At 45.7% G+C, this 24,151-nt stretch overlaps 1 protein-coding gene and 1 pseudogene across 2 annotated transcripts in view; one reads left to right on the top strand and one right to left on the bottom strand.

Annotated features, from left to right (window-relative positions):
* ZFHX3 (zinc finger homeobox 3) overlaps positions 1–24,151 on the top strand; it is a 381,379-nt gene that overhangs the window by 3,715 nt on the left and 353,513 nt on the right. The window lies entirely within an intron of this gene.
* LOC147677846 (uncharacterized) lies at positions 15,862–16,733 on the bottom strand (annotated as a pseudogene).

The following is a 24,151-nucleotide window of genomic DNA, read 5'->3' as shown; positions in this document are numbered from 1 at the left end:
GTAGCAGTGTGCTGCCCACCCCTACACCAGAGTATCTCATCTCCCCTATCCCTCAGTTGCTTGTCTGAGATCTTACGCTCTGTGCGTGCGGCAGTTGGAAGTCACGTGATTGGGTGTGAGGGGGTGACCCTATGCTTCTGGGTGTACTTATGCACATCACAGATAGTGCAGAGAAATGCAATGTGTAACCCACATTTGGCAATCCTTGTATCTTTAGTCCTGCCTGTCGGATAGTGGTGTACCGAGCTGATTAAACTCTACATCTGATGGGCAAATCTGTACTTCTGGCTGTGTGCGGTTGATTTTAAGTGTGTTTATTTCGGGTTCTTTTTCTTTGGCTGCCCTTCTGGATGCGGTGTGTGATATTTAACCTCTAGGCCTTTGTCCATTGTGACAGTGTTTCTTGTGTAGGCGTGTACTTGCATAACCCCTGAGCACACGGACATGATTCTGCTGGGAGAGGCTTGGGCTGAGGCTCCCTCGCTTGTATCAGTGAAAGCCTTGACTTCCGTGTAAGTGGCCCGTGTCTTTGGGCCGCTTGCTCGCTTCAAGGGAGGGTGGTGTGTCCCCTAATTGCAACGGGGGGCCTCCCCAGCATCAGACGCCTCCTTAACCTTGCTCGAGCCGAACGCCCCCGGAGTGGGGATTGGCCTCGCAGAGCAAAGGGCTGATGAGCGGAACCGGGACAAAAGGCAGCTCCAAAGTCTAAAAACATCCAAGCAGCACCATCTCGGCACCGCACTGCGCTTGTATCAATCTATGCAAAGCGTCTCGTGCTGTCAATCGAGTGCCAAGCGCAACCACTCCATGCCAGACACCCCTCTTGTTGTTATTGTATTTTCCTCTTGTGAATCCTGCTCCTGCGGCGCACACGCTCGGATCACTAGGACACCGCTTCACGATGACTTTTACTGTCTAGAGCAGCAAAGTACAAGGAAGAAGGTCCTTGTTGCCTTCCCGCTGGACATTTATCTCTCTCCACCTCTACCTTTAGCATGATTCCATGGCAGGCTTTTCTGATGGAGCGAGGCCATGACGGTGTTCATTTTTTTTAAAATAAGAGAACTCTGCGTGTAATCTGCGTGATTTCTGGTTAATAATCCCATATACTTTAGGCGCAAGGCCAGGAAAATCCCAAGCTCGTCCTGGGTACTTTGACCTTTATTTATCCTGTTTTCTATTATACCTATAATTGGGTGTGTGTCTCCCTCTCAATTGTATGCATTTATATTTTCACGTGTATGCATTTTGTATGAACATGTTCCTGCATGTATGCTGTGTGCCTAGATATGCACACGTCACCTGTGTGTGTGCTGTGTGTGTATATATATATATATATATATATATATATATATATATATATATATATATATACGCTCGTTTCTCTCACGTAAGTAATGGGTTAATACCACGTAATTACCTATTGTATTTAATCTCTACATATATTATGTAATATAGTAGTGTGTATGTATGTATGTATGTGTGTGTATGTATGTGTGTGTATATATGTGTGTGTGTATATATATATATAATATATATAATGATGTACGATTGAACATGTAATAGTTGTGTGCTGTTATATCTGTACCTAATTTTGCCTGCTACATACGTCTGAAAAGCTACCCGTGTGTATAATATCGGTGTGTACGTAATTCATGATGTTTTTTAACTGCATGAAAATAGTGTATTTGTAAATCTTTAGATGTGCGTCACGTAGTGTGTGTTACCTTTTGTTTGGTTTTTTTTGGGTACTTTTTGTGCTTTTCTCCCGCCTCGCTGTTACAAATTGAAGGCTTTCTCTCAGGTATGCTCTTCAAAGCCCTGCTAAAACAAAACCCGAGAGGGAGGCGGCAGGGGCGCAAATCCTTCTATTCAGTACAGGCAAATTCAAGCTGAGGTGGGATCCGATTACAAAGCACTTCTCTGAATGTGCTGCCCTTCGCCCAGGACCAGTTGGACTAGTTGCAGCAGCTCGACAAAAAGGCGTTTAAAATCGCAATTTGTAAGCACGAGAGGGGGAGAGACCAGTATATTTTTAAACCGCTTTCCTTCCCTCTTAAACTGGCAGAGAATGAAGATGCCTTTCCTCCCCTCAAGTTATTCCTCTAGTTTTCGCTGTTTTGTGGTTCATTTTTCAAGCGGTGTTTTATGTTTTGGAATGGTGGAAAGGCCGCCGCAGTGGAGGTGCATTTTCAGTTTCTTTACTTTTATCTTCGAGCGAGGCTGGGAAGGTATGCTGTGGCTCGTGCTGTTGCCCAATATGGTGTCTTCTTTTAATCTTTAATCAATGCAGCGGTTATAAACTTCTGGTCTCCGGGCTCATAAAACACGTTGTCTGTGGAGGGAGAGGGTGCTGTCCTGCTCGCCATGTAAACAATTTCTCTTTATTGTTGTGGTTTTTGTGCGTTTTTTCATTTTTGGTGGTATTGGGAATTTGGGGATATAAGGCAACGTACCCTGTAGACTTGTTAGTTTTTAGAAGCTCAACTGCCTGGCTTGTCTCCAGCGGTCATCCGGGTGCCTGTTTGCTTTTCAGTGGTTTTTACTTGCCCTCCACCCCTCAATGGATTTTGGACTCTTTGGGGACTCCCACCACGAACCGGTTTTCAGTGGGCTTACATTGTTGAAGAGCTGAGAAACAGGCTGCAGTGGACTATTGAAATAGAGTTTTATACAGCTGAATACACGTCTACAAGACTATGTTTGTGTGGTATGTGGCCTATACAAAAGGTCAACACCACACACGAGCTGTCTTTCAGTAGGCCTCCAGGACACTGGCACTGTCAACAGGCATGCAACGCTCGAGGTTCTTGCGCCTCCACCACCACCACCAAGCACTTTGGACTTTCGCCATTATGTACTAAGATTTTTTCAAAATACTCCCATCCTAACAAATGCGAGACAGATGGAGAGTTCACATAGAGTACAAGCTTAGAGATGCACAGACGATTGAGGAAATGCCGGCAACATACACAAAGCCATATTCTGAGTGTATGTCTAAAGTGATATTTACATGTTCCATTTATTAAGAAATCTATCATTTTATACAAATGATAAAAGTAAAGGGTGTCGATACCGAGGAATACTGGCAACGGGAGACTGAGGCAGAGCTCTTTAATAAAGGCCACCCTCACCCGATATTGCACCAATAGGCCGTAGCAGACTCCTTAATATAGTGCATCCTTGAATATTACATGTAAAATGTAAACTTCCCTCTTTGTGGGATACAGAGTGATTCACTGAAGGTTGTCATTCTTGTGAATTATGGGATTTGAATACAATTGTTTTTAAATCACAGAATTAAAAAAAGAGCCAATAGTGTTTTGTTTCACATCTACCATTAGTTTGAAAAACATAATTTATTGCAATGTTGTTTTCACCAGTAATGAACACTTCTTTTTTTTATTTTTTTAGAAACATGAAATATCTTTATTTTTTTGTTTTAAAAGTACGTGCTGTCTGCATTATGCCCCAATAATTCTACCTTAGAGGTTCTGCTTACATTTACCGACTGCTAATTTATCAATTATCATGTCACTAGTAGAACTCCATGTCATCATAGGACGAATGGCCTGTTGGTCATTCGTATGCTGTCTGTGGCGCGGTCCTAGGCGCCTACCTAAACACCGAAAGGTAGAGCAGCAAGGGCCAACACTTCGTAAATCTCTAGTTTTCTCAACCTTTCTCCAGTCTCAAGTGTTATGTGAGACACAGTGAGTCCTCCCATGTATTAATTAGCAAGCAATATGTGCTTCGCCTTCTGTGTGGTGGGCACAGAGGCATTAATGCAGGCCGCCTTCTCTGGTGAGTGATGTGGGTTTGACATGCTCGTTGCCTCCTCTGGTAGGCTACACGGTATGTAGGCGCAGATGAACTTCTTTGTTCCATGGAATTGGGGACGATGCAGCAGTCTTCACTGGTGGGTCGCATGGGTCAGAAATGCTTCTCGTTTCCCTAGTACTTCTCTTTGCTAGCAGTTAAAATGTTCGAGATGCAAATAGTCTTTTCTGATAGATGATTTGGCGTAGAGATGCAGGCTGTTTTCTGTGCTGAGTAAAGCCATTTAGAGATTCCGGTGGTCTTCTCTGGTAGGTGACAGATTTAGAGATGCAAATGGTCTTTTGTGGCGGCCAACATGGGTTAGAGATGCAGGCAGCGTCCTCTGGTGGTTACTGTGTTCATTTCCATGGCGACGAGCTGGGGGTTGGGACCTACCGGCGCACATACAAGAATTAGGAGCTGGAGGCAGTGCAGACGGGCAAGACCTTGCTTGAGGCATTCTGCAGGACTTGAACAGTTAAAATTAGACAACACAGGGGCGATCTTTGTGACGGTTTGTAAAGTGGCTTTCTAGCTATGGCACCCCAGACATTCTTACGTCAGTCATACCGCTCTCTATTCCTCATCGTGATATTCAGTCACTTCAGCAGGTTGCATTTTAGCTTAGACTACCCAGTGGTTAGCCAAGGTGCCTCCTAGGTGGGTTATAATGAAATCCACAATGTTAATGCCATAAATCAGGTTTACATTTAATTTACCTAAGGCTCACCTCATGACTGACTGTAGGGCCTATACTGTGGCTGCAGGCAGGCACTGAAATATTCTGCCATTTTCTGTTCTGTCTTAGTCTAGCTAACCTGATGTAATTTTGTCAAATGTTAAAAAGCTGGCACCAGTGCCAAGAAACCTTGTTATGGTGACCGCTGCGCTCTACAAAATATAAAAATAAACATGCTGTTGCACCTCAATGGGAGGCTTCTGATGGCCCGCATGCGTTGTGTGTGTATGCAGTATTATCCCATTATTTAAGCACCAGAGGCAATTCTGTATTTTTCTGTGTAAGTGGACACTGTTATATTTATTATTGTATATTTGTTTCACTTTAATGCTGCGATACATACTTTGCTTCACACGTCCATGAATCACGGCTGGCATGGACGTTGCCTGCGCATTAAAAAGCCTTTTAAGTAAAATCAACTAAATTCATATGGCAGTGCCTGACGCTCTAAAGCTGGGGGGGGTTCTGGGTTTTGGGGAGGCAGACTGCGCTATATTACATTTACAATTTGCATCCCAGTGTGTCTTCCTGTGCCGGCAGCCCAGTATTGGCCCTGGAGGCCCATCGACCTCTCCGACTTTTGTGCATGTGTTTTATTTATTTTATGTAACCTAAGCCACATTAAAAAAATCAAAAATACAAGTGCGCTGCAATGTTGTCATAAATGAGCACTCCCTATCCTTTTATTAAGTGAGACACAAAGCCTAGTTTCCGTATTAAAGTCACCAATAAATATGTGTTTGAGGGGGCACATGGGCCACTAATAAATCTAACCATGCCTTTTTTGTTGTTTTTGTTTTCTTAAACATATTGGCACCCCTTGGTTCCTTTAGGGCTTCACAACCATATCACAGATGCTGGTAGGATAAAGGCTCCTATCGGTTCTCAGTGCCAAGGTTTGCCTGGGTGTATGGTTCTCGCTGGAGGAAGGGACCTCTTGCATAGACCAGGTGTGTGATTGATGGGTAATTTTGGGGGTTGTCTTCTGAGGCTGGTGTTTAGCCAGTTTCAAGTATCCACTTCAGTAGACTATCTGATCTGCACGAACACCTTACATTGCCTACGATCTTTAGGTTGGGGTGGTCCGTTGCAGGAGGCCAGACCATACTAGTGTATCCTGTGTAATTATCCTCCTATCTTTTTGTCTGGTTGCTGGTTTCACCTTTCCTTTCCACCTCTTGTGCTCCATCTGCACAGGAGCACTTTGTAAAGTTCAGGAAGCCTCTGTATAAGTTTTTGTCATACCTTTGCAAGCCGAAGCAGCAGCTTCCGGACACTCAGTAGGCTTCTAATTCCTTTTCCTTTTCTCTCCTGTTGTGTTGCCTTTAAAATATTTCTTAAGATCCAACTCCGCCTACCTTCCCCAAATAATTTGTTCCGGTTTGTATTGACAATTAAGTGTAAAATGAAGGCTAAGTCTCGAACATTATAAATATTCAAAGTGCACTTAAGGAGGGGACCCGAGAGGCCCCAAGCGGCACACAACCAAGACAAGAACTGATCTGAGACAGAATTCTGTGGTTAAAGATGAACTTCAGAACCCGCATTTATTAACAAGAATATATTGTGCAAACAGTAAAGTTAAACACTGACAAACAATGAATTCATCAATAAACAAGTTGTACTTCTATACAAATATTGATGTTCCCCATACAGACTGTAACAGTCCAGATGCACAGTTTTTGTGAGCTCATAGTCTGATACCGTCCATGGTCCGCCCAGCATCCTCGGAAACCAAATAAGAGCCCCCCCACCTGTATATGATATCAAGGTCTACCAAAACTTTTGGTTTTTCAGTTCCTTCTAAAAGGGGAAGACCGACTAGCTCAAGTGGGACATTGCCAAGGCACGAAGCTCGGAGCCTGGTGAGGACAAGAACCCTTACGAAGAGAGGGCAGAAGGAAGTAGGTAATAGGATAGTTGGAGAGAATCACTTGCTGAGGCAGTTGTAGGTCAGTGGCAAAAACAGGCAACCCTACTCTTGGACCTCACCTTTTTAAAGGTGGTTGAGCCTTCCCTCCCACTGGAAGAAGAACTTTAGGGGTGGGCAGCGCCCCATGATCAAAATGAGTCACCACTACCAAGGTAGTTATTATTGGCAGTCCTCCAGGCCACCACTAGCCTCCTTTTTACAGCTGCTTCCCATGTGGTGTGAGCCTCGTAGCATTTCTTTTACTGTTAAGAAGGGTCTTGATGCACCAGTACATGAGCACAAGTCTGCCGGAACGCAAAACAATGAGTAAAGCTGAACAAAATGCAGAATGTAAAAACAGATGGCTTGACCATGTGGGATTAACATTCCTTGTGTCACACAGGGCTGACTGCAGACAGAGGCTGTTCCTACCTATGGTGCCCCTGGAGTGGAGCATCTCTCTTGTACAAATTAAACAGTCTAACACTGGTGCTTAAAAAAATATTTTAAAAGTAGGGACACAAAAAAGTACCTCATTTAGAATACCAAAACAACCTGTAACGGTCCTTCTGCCACCATGTTGTCTTAACATGACTGAAACTTAAACACATATGTCCATAGAACATGTGATTAAGCAAATGGTGTACCGCGATATTCTACTTCACTTAGAATGTTTTAGTTTCTTTTTAGTCAGTCTGATAATCATTTTTTTAACACCTCCCAGTAATGTCTAATTTGCATGCATTTTAAAATGTTAGGCAAGGTGATTGACAAGTGTGCCACAAAAGTATTTTGTTTTGTAGCTTCTTCTCACCCACATTTTACATTAACCATTCCCAAGGGGTAACTTCGAGAGGTTCTGAAAACATGAATATCCAAGGGACGGGGTAGTTTATAAATGTTGGGAGAAAAAAACGCCATAAACAGACAATATAAGGCAAACCATTGCCCCCGAAAAAATAGCAGAGCATGCCATATACCTATACGCTATACATTGGGAAAAACATTTCTTATTGCCCATTACTAGCATCGAAGATGTGTATGGGTGTGTTAATAAATACAATGTCAAAGGCTGTGTGTTTTGTAAAAGTATTGTTAAAATATAGTACAATACTTGACAATGTGTGTTAAAAAAAATATTAAGCTTTCGAATAGCTAGAAAATTATACATCATGGTAACCTTGTTATCCACCTGAATTGCAGAAGTCACTACAGTGAATGCATAAACCTAAAAATAAATTTAATTTCGAATCTGTCCATATTAATTGAAGACTGGTGCAGACACAACAATCTTCATCATTCTATTATACGGTCAGTGATGTCCTTGCACAGATCTTGATCTGAGTTAACTCCTCGGTAAACGTTTTAGGGGAGGTGTGGCCACCAGATAATGCTGCAAAGGGTAGATTCTTCAGCACACTATAGTGGCCACATTGTTCCAGTTTTCCCCCGGAGGAGTATAGTTGGTGATGTATCTTTTCATGACTTCATGAACATTTTCGTGGAGGAATAAGAGTTCCCTCTCCCTCTCTTGGCATTCCTTCCCTTCAGAGGACTGCGTCAAGAGGTTGGCCTATCTCCTTTACTTTCAGACAGTCTGCACGTTTCCCCCTGCTTTCCGCAGATTGCCAATCGAAAACTGTTCACACGACCCTTCTTTTCCGGTGAAATAAACATCTTTGATGTTGGGTCGCTCCTAAAATAGCTGGTCAGGTTAAGCAGCTCCGTGCCTTAGACGCTGGAGCGTGACTTTTGGCTTTGCTGTCTCCAAGCACTGTGGCTGTTTCTGGCAGCCTCGTCCTTATCCAGTACTAGCTACCTTCTGTGTGTGTTCTTTGGGGGGAGTACAGAGAATTGTGAAATGGCTGGCTACTTGCAGAATACCAGGATGATAGTGGAGTTGGCGTAAAAGATGCCGGCGTGGATAACTGCACACACCTCGCTGGAGGTGTGCTCTATCTGGAGGTCCATGTATCTTGCCCTGTAGTAGTGCTCATGTAAAATGAGTACATGGTTATTTTTAGGTTGTATTACTCCACTCTGAATGCAATCGTTTTCTTGTTGTCTTAAAAAATCAAATGAACGTCCACTAGCCCTCGGAATTAGACCTATAAAATAGTCTGTTTTATAACACGAGTTGCCTGTCTTTCTGTGCATATACACTGCCGCAAATACTGTGCACACAAGGATGTTTTACTACATAATACACACCACATCCTTTAAAAAAATATATATATATTGCACCTCGGTCTTGTAGCGCACACGGGGTGGTTACAACATTTGTGCATTATTGGTGACCTAGCTATTAGGCTGCGTCCCCGGTGTGCGAGGTTTGGGGGTGTCGTCCAGTGAGAATCCGCTCGGTGGAGCTTCCGGAGAGATTTGTGCATTCATTGTGTCCCTCATACTGCTTCATGCGCGGCTGGGTCACCCCACTGACATGTAAGCAGTCGGGTGCAGATGGACAGGTCTTCTTTAGCCCCGGCCGGAGACGTTGCTTCCGGGTGGTCGGGGTGCAAGGATAACACGCTGTGATGTCCTCTGTTCTGTGGTCACTGAATGTGACGAAGGAACGAACCATCGATATATTGACAGCGCTTGTAGGGGAAAAATCAGTGCACGGCATGTTTTTTTTTATCGTGCGTTAAGGCTGCAAATGTATATTTATAACTAAGTGTGCCCCTCTTATATAGATCTGTTCCGCTCTGTTTTCTATTTGCAGTAAATCGATAGAAATTGTCCAATTGTATAAAAGGATGAAGTTGTTTGGCGTCGTCTGAGAGTCCAGCTTCTTCACGGCTAGGAAAGGGTGAAAAATTGACTTGTTGTTGCCACTTTTTTTTCCTTCTTGATCTGCAAAACCTCTGCTAACCTTCTCCCCTTCCCGGCTGCCGGTCTTTTGTTCCCTGAGAATGGAGCTAAAGCGTTTTTCTCCCCCACCAGAGGCAACCAGGGGAACCCCTCACGCACTGGGGCTGGGGTGGGCTTCACAGCTTTCATTGCACCACTCTGACAGACCCGTCTCCGACAGGAGGATATGAATGTGTCCATGGACATACAAACATTTGTAGTTCGTAAGATATAATTGATTATAAGGACTGATGGTTACATGTTTTACTTGGAGGCTTCCGCTGTTAGAAAACTCAAGTCTTTGCATATTCTAGTAAATCGGCAGTAGTTTAATATTTTAAAACTGTAAACTCGAAAACAGTTCTCTTATTTGTATTGTTGCATTTGTACTTTGCATTTATTGGCATTCTTAAAAATTATTAAGAACATATTGCACTATGATTACGACTAACTGCACGCTTACAGTGTGGGTGATGTTCTACCTACTGGCGGCATGAATTCTAAAGAGGTGTGCATTTATACTGGCGACATGCAATTTTTTCCCTTTCCTTCCTAAGGAAATGTTAATGCTTCCAGAATTTGTTTAGCAGCAGGCTGATTTGGAATAAGATTTATCCACTCCCAAAAATATCTGAAAATTCTATATGCTCGTGTAGCGTTCCCACATGGATTTCCGAGGAAACATTTTTTTTGCGCAACATATTACCATTTTGTATATCTGCCCTGTATTTTAAAGTCGTTTCTTACATTGAATAGTATTCTTCTCGCTTGTGTTCACAATAGTGGACATTTCTTGATGTGACACTGACATTTGCGGCATTGTGTTTCATGTAGCAAAATATTAATCCTAAAAAAAAATCAAGCCAGCAGCTTTTCGGATAATTTCTCAGGAACCTGTGCTCTACAAAAAATATTTTTACATCCTTCTTCTATGCTCAACGCTGGTTTATGAAGCAGTGGGTAATAGTGCAAATAGAAATGACCGTCTCAGTGCAGAAATACTTACTAATTGGTGTCCCATGTGTAGTAGCATTTTGCACAATTTTCTGCGGATGTATATCCAAACTGATGTAAAATTAGGAGCCAACTGTCAGCTTTGTTCCATTCAATAGCCAACTCTAAGCAAATTAAGCGACAATGGTTTTTCTGACGGGAATCACAATTCATAGAACTGGAGCTTTTTGAGATGCTCATGGGGAAAACATACTGTCCTATGTGAACAGGGCAGGCTTGAATGATTATCAAGTGGCCCTGCCTTCTTTCTGTAAGTCTAAGTTGGTTGACTAGGATGGATATGTCAAAGGGGCCTCGCTAGGCTCTGCTGCTATCGTTCAGGACAGAGGCATAGCCAGGCCTGGCGACTAATAGGCTAAATCTTTTGGTAGAAAAAAGGGGCATGCTAGGCCTGCCTGCAACTTTAAAAAAAAAAGCTCTCTCAAAATAGAGGTACAAGCCTAGAGCACCCTCCTGCCCCAGTGGAAAAGATTATGGGCAGAGGTATTGCCAGAGCTTACTGATGCATGCAAAATATCTGTTGGTTGGAGGAAGGCATCATCAGACTTGTCTGACCATCCCGTGGGCGCTCTGCTCTATCAGTTGAACAGGAATTGAGGACGTCAATTAACATGATCCTTTCTGGTCTGCATACTGAGCTAAGCGGGTGAGCAGCCTATTCCTACTGGACATAGTTCCATCATGGTCTCACTTGCTTTTGGCTGGCCTCACTGATCGCCTCCCACCTCCCTCGCCTACAAACCCATCACAGCTTCGACCCCAAAGCGTGTTAATTCTTTTCCCCCCATTGTGATCGAGATCCTTAGAGTGCAGAGCCCAGCTGTTGCCAAATTCCCATTAATTGCTGTGTCCAGAAATATTTTTTTTGGTCCACATTATGTCTGGCTGGGAACGGAAGCGGTCGGAAGCGGTCACCTCTATTTCCATGCAGGGGAGGGAGGCGCTGGTTGCATAGCAACAACCTTGGCAGTGGAATGGGGAGGGGGGTAAAGAGACAGCGTGTATACAAGAAACATTAATTTCTGCAGCCATCTACACAATGACCACTCCTGAATGAACAACTTCTTTCTAGAGGAGCCACGTGCCATGTCACACACACACCTCCTCCAACGACTGGTTAATACATGGTGCTGAAAATATGGCTGTAGCTGATGCAGAGTCCTTCAGTAATAAATGCGTGTTTTTCAAGCACCCTACCCACAACTCTTTCCCTAGTCATGTGCAGCATCCTGTAACTCCAGTAAATATATGCATTTGTTAAATTACATACAAGTGCTCGCCTTCATGTCAATTCTTCATGATGCCACAAGAAGTATTTGAGCTTGCTGTTTTCTGAGGTTGACGCAAATATTTAGATGCAAGTTTTTAAGCTTAAGTAGGCAAATGTGATCCGTTATGGTGTCGGGGGGAGGCTTGTTATAAAGTGCTATCAGAGCATTCTCTGGAGACTTCAGTGTAAGGAAAAAGGGGTATATGTTGGGCCACAAAGAGTCTGTCGAGAAGGTCTAATTGATTCAAATGATTCAAGAGGTCCCTTTCGGAAGTCCTGGTCCTGGAAGACCCAGGCAGCTATGGGAAGGTCCCATAATCAGCTCAGAGTTCGAATTGGTGGTTCAGGGTCTGTTGGACTCTGGCAGTAAGTAGATCCTGGAATCGTACTTCACCTTGTGGCTCTGGGCAAAATCTGGTGATCCAGGTTGTGTGGACATGCCTCTGTCAATTCTTCCCACACTGAATTCAGCTTCTCCAATAGCCCAAGATGTCACTTTGTGTATGTCTGTTGTTTTTCTAGTATAGAAGTATACTTAACCTACCTTTTTGTTTAATATTTTAACCCTTCCATGTCTAGCTGAGCTGTGTTGCTGCCATTATAGAAGCTCCCTCCTCCATCCCCTTTATTTATTTAATCTTTAATTCATGTAGTGGTCCTGGTTTAGTATCTGGAGAGTCTCAAGCTAATTATCCATCAGTAATGTAACAGTTTTTCTGTGATCAAAAGAAGGTGTACTAACTCTCAATCCATAGGCCTCCCCCCAGGAGCTCAGAACATGTTCTTGAATTCTTGTTAGCTCACTTTGTATTGCATGGGATACTAATATATATATATTTTTTTTAATTAAGATTTTTACATGTAGTTAAACATTACAACATTGCACATGTTCTTAAGATGATATTGCAATGACATTAGGTAACATTATAGGTGCATAACCAATATACACAAGTTATTACGAATATAAACAGTAACATCCGCCTTTTACCTATTACATCATTCGTTACCACACTTAGTCTATGGCTTAACAGCGTAGCCTCTTATGACGACAATTTTGTAACAACTGCTTTCGTAATATACACCATTTCTAGCATCACACCACCATTGATTGGAATTCCTTCTGCAACCCATAACTAAAACTATATATGGTTTGTGGTGTGTCCCACCAATCATCTGTTCCCACATGCTTCTATCCCTTCGTACTCAACCAGGTTTCAAAGGGCTCCAAATGTCTTTTGGCTGAGATCTGCTATGCATGAGCTCCCAATAGAGTGACAGTTGATTTTTACAATAAGTTGCATCCCTGACCCATTCTGTGATAGTGGGGGGCAATTTCTTATTCTAATGTACCGCCACCTGCCTTTTTGCCAGGAGCAACAGGATTGCAGTGAGTTTTCTAGTTACCTTGGGTGAATCAAGGACATATCCCAATAAGGTGGCTAGCGGGGAGCAGATTAAGGGATGGCTTGTCATATGTGCTATGTGGGTAACGACTGATTGCCAATACTGTGCCATTGGTCGGCACTCCCAGGCGAGATGGATAAAGGTGGCTTGCTGAGAGCCACATCTCCAGCAGTTTGTGTCTGGGTGGAGGCCCATGCGATGTAACTGTGTAGGTGTACGATATAATCTGTGTAGATAGTTACAATTAATTAACTGGAGTCGGTAATTTGGTGAAAGGTGTTCCAATTGGGTACAACAAAACAACCATTGTTTATCAGTTATGGTAATGCCCGCCTCTGCTTCCCTGGCATTCATATCCTTTGTAGCGTTTGCTTATCACTAGATTCTTTGCACAAGTCTGGGCAACATGGCCGTATCTTGCTCCTCTGCCGCAAGCACCAAACTCCCCACATCCCCAGGGCAGTGCAGTGAGTACACCGGATGCCTAGGGAAAATCGCTGGATTGTATGTCTCCCGGCTATACTGTACACACTGCAGTACCACTGCCCCGACTTGAGTTAAGGTTTAAAGCAATCAATCGAGAATTTGCCAGATTTTTGGTTCGAAATGCAAAGGTGTCAACCAGTTTATGGTCAAGCATGACTCCACCCCACCTGAGGTCTGGATGGTTACCTGACCATCCTGCCCACACCCACCCCCCAAAATAAAGGTAGCTCTCCTACGACAGTGAAAAGTGTTTCAACCCCAAATTTAACTTAAATTGGATACACATCAGTGCCCTGTGTGGATAAGTTCCCCATTCCTGTGAAAAAGGGGTGTACCCTTGAGGTAAACATAAGGGATTGATTTTAACCAAGTTGTTAAAAAGGTGCCTCAGGTGGCTTTTTAGATGCCCAACAGATTCATTCAGACCATTTGAAGGATGACCAACCTTCATACCCCTTGCAGGACAATATATGATCAAACAGTAACAGACCCCAGGAACCTCTTTGCTAGGGTAGTGATCTCAGCCACGAAAATCTCAAAAAGGTTGTTTACCCCAAGACCAATCAAGGTAGCAAAAGACGCCATTAACACGCTAGCCAAAAGCAGCCAGTGACATAACTTAAATCATATGGCGGTGGACGTTCGATAGCAATTGGATTTCCACCTCCGTATCCTCATCACCGTCTCAGTGCCAAGACTTGCCACACACTGCTGCCGACGGTGCAGCACCCATCCTGAGTGGCAGTTATAATCGCCACTGTCTATGCTTGTCAGCTAAAGGGCCTTGGGCATTACCTTGCGTAACTGGTACTTTGTGCATGCAATGGACTAACATGGAGGTGCAACCATTATTGTTAGGACATATACGCAATAATTCAGCCAGTGAGGGAACCGGACAGCCTTGGCCCCCACTCTCCTTCACATCCTCCGCAAGGTCACTTGTTTTCCTTTTCCTACCTGATCAGGCTTGGAGCGTGGTTATGTGACTACCAGGTCTTCATCCAGCCAGGAGTTGTGGCAGAGTAACAATTCCTCATGAATATTGTCCTTGGACCCCCCTCAACCAGCTCGGTGACCCTGAGAGCCCCACAGAAGGCAAAGGAAAAGGCTGCTGAAAATAGTACTACTTTGTAAGTGAAATTACAGAGGCAGTACTCCTAAGATTCTCCCCAGTTTGCAAGATATATGGGGTGCCTCTTGCCTAGGGCTGCTTCTTCTTGGCTCTCCCAGCCCCTAGGGCTTTTTTAATTTTGAAGGAATGAGCATGGTCCGGGACACTGCCTAGCTCAGAGTAGAAGCGAACGCTAATATTTTACGCCTAGTGAATACCGCAGACCTCCATTCAGCCCGCATATGTTCTGTGAAGCCCAACCAGCTACCTAGGGAAAAACGCTGCACCTGTGTGCAGGATGAAGTAAATGTACAATAAGCTTGAAAAGCCCGTTCATAAGCCTGTTTTGTCACAGGTGCAAGTCTCGCCACTTTTATGTGTGGTAGAGCTTGGCACCAATTTTCATAGTAGTCTTGGAAAAGGAATATGCTCTGCCTCCGCCCCAAGATGGAAATGCCAGAAATCCTGCAACTTGCGACGAGACACGACACAGACATTAGCTGCTTTATTCAAAAATACAAGGTACATCCTTAGCTTTAAACACAGTATTAGTCTTTAAATAAAACAAAATAAGCACCTTTAGCAAACCTAGTTCAGGTATATACTGTACTATACTGTAGTTGATGCAACGTGACTTTGGGACCTGCTAGGGCAGCATCTATTGCTTGCGAGAAAGCCTGTACTTTGTCTGCTGGCAACCTGCATTCCCACTCTACCGTGTCTATTTCAATGCCTAAGAATGACATACAAGTCGCTGGCCCCATCGTCTTACCTGGGGCTAAAGGTACTCCCAGTTCCTCAAACAACCCAACCAGTTTGCCCAAGGCTTGCCCACACTTATTTGAATCTGGGGGACCCATGATCATGAAATCGTCAAGGTAGTGTACCACCTCCTTGTGACCTGTTTTGAAGACAAACAACCACTGTTGCATGGAGCTGAACATCTCGAAATACATACACGACACAGCACAACCCATCGGCATACACTTGTCATAGTAAAATTGGGAGTTCAACTGGAAACCTAGTAAATGATAATGTTCGGGATGTACTGGCCAGAGCCTGAAAGCTGCCTCAATGTCAGTCTTAGCCATAAACGCCCTGGGCCCTAGAAAGGGCCAGCCACCCGCCCCAGTGCCCTTTCCTTCTATACCTTTAGTGAAACTACAGAGGGGTGCCTACGTGCTGATAACAGATTATTGCAATAGCCCACTGGAGGTACCCCCTGAGATTGAATGCGGAAGCCTGTAGCAAACCCCTCAAATAAAGTCCTGGCTGCCTTCCAGTGAGGGTACTGATTTAGCCAGAAAACCAGCCTCCCCAAATCCACTGGCGTGGGTAAGGTAATGCTGCTTGGGCTCTCTCCCCTTCTTTTTGGATTTCCTAATGCACTTGAACTCTGGGTGGGAAGGGTGGCCACAGTATGTGCATGCATGTTTGAATTTACATGCCTCTTGGGGCCAGGTGCATGTCTTCCGGTTAAAGGCCCAACACGTTCCCCTTTTGTCCCCAGAGCCCCCCTGGGAAGTCCGAAAGGGCTGCTTCTTGGATGCCTTATTATTGACGCTTTCTAACCATACATTTACTTCTGTCTGGTTCCAACCCATGTCAGGATCCTCGACTTTGGACCATCTAAAGTCCCTATCGTAGTCCAGCCAAGCACCCTCCCCCCATACATTGTTTGTGCTTTCAAAATCTTATTAGCATAACATATCAAGGGTGCAGCTAATTCCGGCTTCTTCTCTATCATAACAATGGAAAATACATTGAAGCCGAACAACCAATTAGTGATGGATTCCTCTACCCTTGGTTTCCTGTCTCTAAAATACCCTTCCTTCCCCTCTTTCTCCTTACTCCCTACTTCTCTTCTCTTGGGTCTAAATAGAGAGAATATATCCACAAATTCTCCCTTCCAAATTTTTTCCTTAGTTTCTGGCGTAACATGTGTCGCCAACTTACATTGCTTGGATAAAACGGGCTCATGGCCGCCACTCGGAGCGCCCCCCTTATCTATCTCTTTGCTTCCAGACTCCCCTGCCTTACCTGCAGAGGATCCTGCTGTTGTTGATAATGCGGAGGCCGGATGACCCACCGCCTGTGGAGGCATGCTCAAATTCTTCTTGTGCGCCATGCCAAAGAGGGCAACCTGTTTACTCAGTTCGCCTAGCATCCCCCCTGTGTCTGCAGATGGGGCCCATGGTGCCACCGTCGCACTAACCCCTGGTGTGCTTAATTGTGCCAACAGCGTTGCTACTGTGGACAGTATGGTAGCTGTGGCAGAGGGCCCGCCCTCCAACGCTGGCCCAGCTTGCCCCATGGAAACAGGAACTACCCTCCTTGGGCGGTTACAGGGACCCCTTCTTGTACTGCGGGGACAGGGGGGATCAGGAGCTCTAGGCGCTAACATTGGGACCGCAACGGGTACCATGGGGGCAGGCGGGATAGGGGCAGGTGCTAAGGCTTTCAATACACCGCAAATCTCAGCTAAAATTATGGCCACATCATCCCGCCCTTCAGCTGGTGGTGCACTGACTGGCTGTGGGGGCATCAAATTAGGTTGAGAGGGGTTGCTGGGAACAGGCACCGCCGTAACAGGTGTGGGGGCGTGACGGGGAGTGTGCTGGGCAATGGTGCTGCAGGTACAACAGATATAGGCAGACTAGGAACTATATTTGGGAGCCCCAGTGGCACTGTAAGCCCTGGCTCTGGCAAGCTAGGGACTGGCGCGGTAGGGGCCCTAGGCCCGGGCAACACTGGAGCGAATGGGGTGGGGGGAGAGCTATCAGGAGCAGTGCCAACCCTCCCTTTCTTGATCACCCTGGGCCTCTTAACTAAGGGAGGGAAAGCTGCTTTAGGCGGGACCATCGACCACCACGGTCGCCCTTCGTTATCCGCCCCAGGTGCCTCATCTCCTTGTTCCTCCTCACTTTCCTCCTCCACCCTTCCCAATCTGTCGAGCACAAGCTTCAACAGCTGTGCAATTTCGGACTCTCCTCCCTTTCTTTTCTGGTTGCGCTTGGGTGGCATCATGGACCCTGTATGAGGATTACTGCTGCCTCTGCTGCGTTGCCCCCACAATCCCAATTATGTACAAAATTCGGTCCAATCACAATGTACTCCCCCAATTATTTATTGCCCAGCGCGCTAAATTCAGCAATATGGCTGTGCCAGCTCCGTGGCGTACCCTCCCGCCTATTATCGACTGCTGGTTACTGTTGTTAAGGCGCATGTGCTGTGCAAGAACTAATGCTGCTAAAGTCCGCCAACCGGCGTCGCGAATCCGATGTGAACAGCCCTGCCTGTTAGCGTTCGCTTGCTGCTGTTGTTGATCGCACTTACGCGTAGCCCAAGCCCTCGCGCTCCTAAATCCCAAATATGGCCTCGGTACGGACTCCGACGTGTGCAACCCCGTGTGCTCCTCACAACACGCGCCGAACAAGACTAGCGCTGCCCAGATCTGGAGTATGTCCTCGCCGCCTGTGGGCTCCTCACAATACGCGCCGTACTAAATTAGCGGGCCCAGAACCTAAGGTACGTCCTCGCGGGATCTGATGCGTACCACCCCCGTGCGCTCCTCGCAATACGCGCCTTACTAAACTAGCGGGCCCAGATCTCAAGGAACATCCTCGCGGGATCCGATGTGTACCCCTTGTGCGCTCTGTTACTTTACGCGCTGCACCAGACTGGCATTCCTCAGCTCTAATTACTCTCTCTGCCGGATCCGCGCCACACACCCCCAAGGGCCCGCTCCCACTCTAGACGCCCCACACTATATTACGCGTACTACCCTGAACGTCGGACTCCCGCCACAAGATCAGTGAACAGGCCACCCAGAACACCGCGGAGATCACCCAAAATCTACCCCGCAGGTCCGCTCGCCCCAGCGCCCCAACACCTCACCTCAGTTTCGCTGAACCCATGCCGCAACGCACCGACGCCTCGCAGATCCCGATACCCGACAACAAGGCGCCAAACTCCGCTGCCTGACTGCGCTGTGTAAGTCCCCACACGAGCCCGAGGTTGAATACGGAAGATTAAAGGAATATCCCTGATCCGGTGTCCAAGGCGGGAAAAAGAGGGCGCGCAGAAGTGTACCTGGGGTTAAATAGCTCATCCTGGCCCGCACTCCCTTCCAGTGGAATCCCGTCGAAAGTGCGTCATAAGTTGCCCCGGAAGGACTTCATGTCCAGTAACCAACTGGCTACTGGACAGACTATGGGGGTGTGGCGGGGATCTGGGGGGCCGGGCCCTAAGTGCGCGCTTGTCGAGTTCTCGCGCTTTTTCATACTTTGCATTCTGAAAGTTTGTAGATGAGACTACTGTCATGCTATCTGACCAAAAGGTTACTGATTGCACAACTTATTAGACCGATTTGTAAATTAACTACAATAGGAAGCAGTTTCAAGAAAGTAACATTCTTTACTAAACTTGACTGGAACCTCTGTTGCAGCCGAAGCGAAGGTGCACCATTTGTGTCCCGGTATGGGGCCAAAACCAACACTTCCTCCTGTCTAAGTGAAAAGCCCAAACTTCTGGTTTGACTGTAAAGGGTCAGGCCACATTATGGGCCATTGAAATTTTCCAGTAATGAAAGTCAGAGCCTCATGTCAATCCTCAGGATTTCTGATAGGCGTGTTCTGTGTTGTTTTTCCCTGAGCTATGACATGGTGTGTGCTATGGATCTTTAGAAAAAGGGCATCCCATTGGAATGATCTGGCGAGCGAAACTGAGTTTTGCCCCTAGTACCTGAAGCTGTAGCAATGTGACCATGTGTGCCTTAAGCAAGAATTAAATAAAAATCTAAAATCTCACACTTTCTCAATCTGTAGCCTGCATGCCCCTTTCTTGGAAACCACCTCAGTCCCCAGGAATATTAGAGTTGTGGCTGGGTCTGCAGTTTTTTTAATGTGCCACTGATAATCTAAACTCACCCATAAGCTTAGTGATGGCTGATAAAGCATTGGCGTACCTTTCTGAATCTCTGGAGCCCAGGAATAAGAAATCGTCCTACTAGTTGATTACTACATCAGTTCCCAGATACTTGTGTGAAGACCTGTGTAAAAAAAGGTGCTAAACAGCTCCAAATAGGCACAGGAGAGCTAACACCACATGAACATAGGCTTGTCGTAAAAGATTACCCTGAAATTGAAAGCCCAACGGGTGAAAATCATCCGGGTGGAGAGGGAGGAGGCTGAAAGCTGACTCCATGCTTTCTTTAGCCATAATGGCTCAATGCCTCAGCCCACTTAATATCTCCAATGGCCCTTATAAGGAAGCATACCTTACAGAGCAAAGTGCAGGGTCAATTGCATCGTTGAAAGACTCCCCGTTTGGGTAGGATAGATTATTATGAATGAGCGTAAATTCTCCTGGCTCTTTTTTGGGACCCAAACTTAATGGTGAGCAAACAAAGTGATTGTACGGGGAATTAACAAATGGTCCTGTTATTCTCCCCAATGTCAGTTCTTATTCAATTTTCCTTTCTTGTAATAGCCTTGCCAAGACCAAATGACAGCTGATTTTTAGAAAACCTGGGATCTTGTACCCTGGGGGCTGATATTCTGAAACTGTAATGGAAGTCGCAGTATAGCTGACGACTCAAGCCACATCATGATGGGAATAGGAATTTAGCCATGGAGTCAACGCCAGTAATGAAACAAGATAGGGGGCTTTACTAAATGGATGTTCAACTGGCTCACATCTTGCTGCCCTGTTCTCTGAATTTATTAAAGCATTTATACTCTAGGTGACCTGCTGTTCCACATAATGAACAGTTGTGTTTGAACTTGTAGGTCCCTGCGATCTTGGGCATGCTTTTATGTTGAAAGCCCAGAATGCCCCTTTTCGGTCTCTTTCCCCAACCCTATAACTGTTGTCTGAAAGAATGGGTGACACCCAGTACCATCACCTTTCTTTAGCATCATGCAGCAAGACTACAAATTAATATTAGTCTGGTCCCAAAACCTGGTCTTGTTGATAACTTTCTTTCATTGGAAGGCTTTGTCATAGTCCTTCGAGTAGTTCCCCCCCAAACTCTCCGTATGGTCCCAATATTTTATTTAGGTAAATCAATATTTGTAAACCCAATTCTGGTGGTTTGTTAAGTAGTTCAGACTAGTAAATGGTAAACCCTTGATCTAGCTGATCAGAGCTTCCTCAAATTTGAGTTTCTTCTGTTTGTGTAAAGTCGTTTGGGTCCTCTGACACTGGTTTCATGAAAGTGAGTTCAAGAAGATCAACATATGCCTCTTTTTTAGGTTTCACCTGGGGAACGGAGCGTAAGCTCCGCCCCCAGAGAAATCTCTAGTTTTCAGTAAGGGACTCTTGGAAAACGCCTTCTGTTTCATTGGCTAGCTCCATAAATGGAGGCTAGCCATTGGAACAGAGAGGCGTCCGTCATGGCCGGACCAGATTCTGGGGCATTCCCGAGAATTTTTGGCTTTTGGCTACGTCAGCCAAAAGCCGGGAACGCCCCCAAATCTGGTCCGGCATTGTTTTGCTCTATGTCCGTGTGTGTCTGTTCCCGCTCCCCCCCCCCCTCCCTCCTCCGCTGTTAGTGTGTGGCCTTTCCCGCCCCTCCCCCCTCCCGCTTCCGTGTCTTTCCCGCCCCTCCCGCCCCTCCCGCTTCCGTGTCTTCCCCCCCCCTTCCGTGTCTTTCCCGCCAGTGGCCGTTCCCGCCCCTCCCCCCTCCCGCTTCCGTGTCTTTCCCGCCCCTCCCGCTTCCGTGTCTTTCCCGCCCCCCCCCCCTTCCGTGTCTTTCCCGCCCCCCCCCCCCCCCTTCCGTGTCTTTCCCGCCAGCCAGCACTGCGCCCGATACGGGCAGCGAGGCTGCACCGATGTGGGCAGGCCAAAATCGCGGTCAGGGGTTTGGCATTCAGCTGTTTCTAGGCTGTCCTCCCTGACCCGCAGCACACTGCCAAGTACACACACCAAGCCAGCTGTACGCGACATGCTGGCCCGGCTCATTATGGCTCTTTGGCCGTGTTTAGTTCTTTCTCGTGCCACTGTGTGGGAGTTTCTTGAACCGCTTTCCCCAGAGAGGATGTTGGCAGAGAGCAGAGTTTGGCTCCATGCAAGAAGGACTGAGCCCAGAGCCGTGCACAATCTAGCGGGCTCCTCGGGTCTTTGCAAACACCGCATGCAAATTGCTTCCGACCATATTATGGCTCTTTGGCCGTGTTTAGTTCTCTCTCGTGCCACTGTGTGGGAGTTTCTATATATATATATATATTTAAATGTCTTTGGTGTTACCATTCTTTTACATACAAGAGGAGATTAGAAACCCATTGATGCGTGATATTGAATGTACTTTCTTTAAAGACATAAGGTACACGAAGCCGAGACATCCTTAAGTAATGTCTTCGTTGCGATCAGTTTGAGGACGTTTGGCATAGTTATCCATAAGGAAGAATATGCACCGACTGTGCTAAGTTGTGCACTACTTCGTCTAATGCAGTTTTTAATTCGCTGCCTTTCTTGCGCAAGCGCTACCCGGGGCGGCCATTTCAAGGTCAGGCTTCATGGATCCACATTGCTCAAAGGGGAATGGATTTAAGCTTTTATTTGTAAAATAACGAAAGAAGTCCCTTTGCCCTACAAACTGTTTCGGTGTGTTCACAGTGGGTTGCAGTTTCCTCGGTTTTGAGTGGCGTTGCATGCATCCAACCACTGGAGGTTCGTCTTTTAGACTCAGATCCTTGCCAAAGGGCGGTGCTTCCGGCTTGTCGATCCAGTTGTGTGTCTCTCCGACGGCTCCCGCTTGGCTCGCTTTTGTGTGGTCGGGGCTGCTGGAGTAGGGTCGTTGAAAGGCCAGAGGAGCCTCCTTTAGGTTCAGGCTTTGCCAGTCCTTCCCCGCCCTTGTTGGGGCCGGCTGTGACGGCAGGTGAGCGTGTGCGAAGAGGATGGCTGTGTTGTGGGGCTCGGTGGTCTCGAGGCCTTGGTTGAACAGTATCGCGCGCTTGCACAATGTTAGAACTAGGGACTTTCGTGACTAATGGGGGAGGGGCGACGACATTCCTAGTCGCCCTCCAGCCACACCTGGCTCGATCCATTTCATTCATTCTCAATGAGGATTCATCGTGGTAGACACCAGGCAGAACAAGCCCTACCTACCTTAATTGCAGTAAGGGTTTATATTTATTGAAACAGTCCACTCTCTCGTTCCTGTTTCTTTGTACTGCTACTTGTAGCTTTTGTTACCTATAAGAATTGTCGCGTAGTCCCTGACATACCTTAAGAAAAATCCAGATTTGGTCGAGATGAACCAACTTCGCATATCTGACAGGTGGAAATTACGTTTGCTGTCTGAAAGAAGGAGCTTGTACCTGTCTACCTGTTGCAAGCCCATCAAAGAGATTAGTTTGCTTTAGAAGTTTACATACTCTGTTTATAGATGTAAGCCGTGGCGTATTGCACACAGTTTAGCTCCAGGACAGAAAAGATTGAGCAAATCAATTTTGCACACACTCCTGTTTGCATATTACAGTGGGCAAAAGCGATTTTCCTCTTGCATACAATCGGATGGAGCAAAATCACAATTTCTACCGCTTTTCTAAAGTGTATGTATATTTAGAAAGTTCGAAGCAAAAAGTTAGCCCCCCCCCCTTCTCCCCAATATCTGGTCTCTCATTGCAGACGTTTAAGCATTAAACCCACCCCGTAATGCAGTTTTTTTCACTTTACTTAACTGCGCTAACATAGTCATAGTCCAGAGGACTTCATGCGAAGGAAAGCAGTAGTCGGCACGTGGCATTTCATTGTAACAATACAAACGCTCTAATTTGAAGACTTTTTAATTCTACAATTGCTCGACTACACAGTTAAAAAAAAAAAAAAATTGCACGATTCACGGTGGCGTCTATTCTGCTTCGTAGTCGTAACCTTGTAGTTATCCCGCATTGAAACGTTCACAGCTTTTATTAATTAGGCAATGCTTTGTAAGTGCAAGAAAATGTACAACTCAATCTAGTCTATCGTCATTTAGACCAAATTTCCCACGTTGCTGCACACAGGTGTGCAACTATAAGGAGGTAAGAACTAAGGCAAACGTGCCCTCATCAAAGCAGTATTGACTGTGTTGTGAATTCATTTTTAAATACTTTTTTAAAGGTTCATTTATGAATTGGCCCTTTGTGATCTGTTATTTCTTCCTTGATACTCTGAATACATTTGCCGGCATTTTTACCTTTCTGATCATCAAAGCTCAGAAGTCACCCCATTTAGCTAGTGCATTAAACCTCAAACAGCTTATTTATATTCTTTGTTCCACACATGAACATACCCCCGGATATTGGTGCGAGTAAGGGTATCCACATCCCTGTATATTTGTTTTTACTGTCCCAGGGTGCCTGTCACCCAGCCCCAGTATTTTTCCTGTCCCGGTGAATGAATATCCCTGGCCTAGTTGTAGCTGTAGTGTATTACCAGTATCTTTTAAGAACAAGCATTTACAATGCAACGGTTTCTTCGTTGGAAAAGTTTGAGCTATTGGCATTGTAAATGACAAAAATTGTATTTATGTGTTGGTTTTGAAAACAGATAAATAAATGG

Source organism: Lissotriton vulgaris, chromosome 12 (assembly GCF_964263255.1).
Source record: "Lissotriton vulgaris chromosome 12, aLisVul1.2, whole genome shotgun sequence".
Lineage (NCBI taxonomy): Eukaryota > Metazoa > Chordata > Amphibia > Caudata > Salamandridae > Lissotriton > Lissotriton vulgaris.
This window is presented reverse-complemented; position numbering and strand designations above follow the sequence as displayed.